Raw genomic sequence first — 2,379 nt, 5'->3', positions numbered from 1 at the left:
TGTGCTAAGCAAAGGTAATAGTGGCTTTTAGTTTAGGGAGAGGTTATTCTCAGCGGAGAACCAGAGACTTTATGACTGAGTTAGCACTTAAACGTGCTCCTAAAGGATGGGTGCGTGTTGAATGCAGTGAGTGAGAAAAAAAGTATATGCTAAGAAGAGAGAACAGAGTAACTACAGTGTCAGTGGCAAGATAATATAGGCCTGTCTCAGAGAGTCCAGGAACTAAAAATGTCTCACAGATGGTGCTGAGAAGTTGGCTTGGGTTAAGATTCCTTTGCAGACAGCAGTTTGAATATGTTGTTTCAGACTTGATCCTCTTGGCAGTGGGTGACAGGACACAGTAACACTGTGAGCAAAGGGCAGAGCAGCCTCTGGGAGTGACATAGGATGTTTAATTCAGCAGCAGAGTAGATCACGGATGTCAGTAGGGAGAAAATGCGGGAGATCAGTGAGAAACTTATTGACGTCATCCTAAAGAAAGGCAAAAAGACCTAAACACTGAGAGTGTGTTGGAAACTGAAGAAAAGAGATTTTGAAAATGACATGAACATGACTCATGTTGGAAATGGAATAATACTTGAGAGATAGGGAAGGACATATTGGGAAGACATTTTTCAGATAGAAATTCATAATTTTCCTTGCTCTCAGGGAAGAAATGCTTCCCCAGGTGAGCTTTGGTGTAAACCAAGTTTGGAAAGCAAGAAAGAAGCTAGGTCCCAGAGAAGAGAACAGTCTGCAGAGAAGTAGGAAAGCTAGTCAGATGGCACAAAGGGCTGTGGTCAGGGGAGAAAGGGCATGCCCTCTAGGGTCTTTTCTGCTATAAGCTGCAAGAAACCCCAATTTCCCTGAGGCTATCTGAGCAAGTTTATTTCCAAAATCTATTCAGTTATCTAGCCGCTAGATTCTAGCATAACATTCACTAAATGCGTACTAAGCAAGGGTGAGTAAAGATATTCCGAGATTGCTAAGTAATACTCAAAGGTCCATCTAACTTTCAAAAGCAATGGTCTTAAAAAAGGGTATAAAAATCACTTGGGGGTATTTTTCAGAAAAGATGTTTCTAGGAGTTATCTGTATAGGCATTGTCACAATTGATCTAGGGTGGGGGACAGGCAAAAATAGTTTACAAAATTTCTGTGGGTACTTAAAACTCCCTCCCTTGATTAAGAATGTGACAGTGTGGCCTGGCCAGTGTGGCTCAGTGGTTGAGCGTCAACCTATGATCCAGGAGGTCATAGGTCAGGGCACATGCCTTGGTCAGGACACATGCCCTGGTTGCGGGCCCGATCCCCAGTGTGGGACATGCAAGAGGCAGCCGATCAATGATTCTCTCTCAACATTGATGTTTCTCTCTCTCTCTCCCTTCCTCTCTGAAATCAATAAAAATATATTTTAAAAAAATAATGTGACAATGTGCTTAAAAAAGAGAAATTCTCCTTTCAGGCTCACACGTACACACATGCATACACAGCAAAAGAGAAGTTCCTTTGATGTGAACATGACCACATACACCCATCTCATGGCTCTTTAAAGAGCCAATTAAGACCAGAGGCTCTGGAGTCATATTTCTGTGATTAGAATCTAATTTTGCCACTTTTTAGATGTGTGACCTAGAACAAGTTTCTTAACATCTCTGTGCCTCCATTTTCTCAACTAAAAAATATAAAATGATAGCAGAAGCTATTTATAGGGCTTGTTTAGTGAAAATTAATATAAAGTCGTTAGATGCGAGCCCGCCGTACATGAGGCACTCAATCTAACCACCTATTATTATTTAGAGTTTCTAGACAGCATCACTGTGGGCTGCCATGTTCGTTGCCTAACTGATGTTGGCAGAAGCCAGAGCCAGTGATGTCCAGCCTCTTATATGTCATTAGAGGCCCGGTGCATAAAAATTCATGCACTGGAGGAGGGGTCCCTCAGCTTGGCTGCCCCCTCTCACAGTCCTGGAGCCCTCAGGGGTGGGAGGCGACCCAGTGATCATGGGAAGGTGACATCTCCATCACACCTCTGCTGCTGCCACTGCCAGCAGTGCAAGCCTGGTTATCTGAGCCTCGGGCTGCTGGGCAGTCACCATCTGAGACTTGCCTGTGCCTCGCCGGCCCTGCTTGCCTAAGCCTCAGTCAGTGGGGGTTTCAGGAGGACCTGAGGCCCCTGGCAGGACTGAGGGGACTGGGCACCACCATCATGTGGCTGTGGGCATGGCCATCTTGTGAGGGCATGATGGTCAATTAGCATATTCCCTCTTTATTATATAGGAAAATATAACCAGACAAAGAAGAGTGAAGTGTGGTTACCTGGCACAGTGTCTGACTGCAGAAGATAGCAATATGGACCTAGAGTCAGTGACTTGAGAGGATTAAGTGATGGGAAATGGGA

The sequence above is a fragment of the Myotis davidii genome, unplaced genomic scaffold, assembly GCF_000327345.1.
Source record: "Myotis davidii unplaced genomic scaffold, ASM32734v1 scaffold3272, whole genome shotgun sequence".
Taxonomy (NCBI): Eukaryota; Metazoa; Chordata; class Mammalia; order Chiroptera; family Vespertilionidae; genus Myotis; species Myotis davidii.
Note: the sequence above shows the minus strand (reverse complement) of the source record.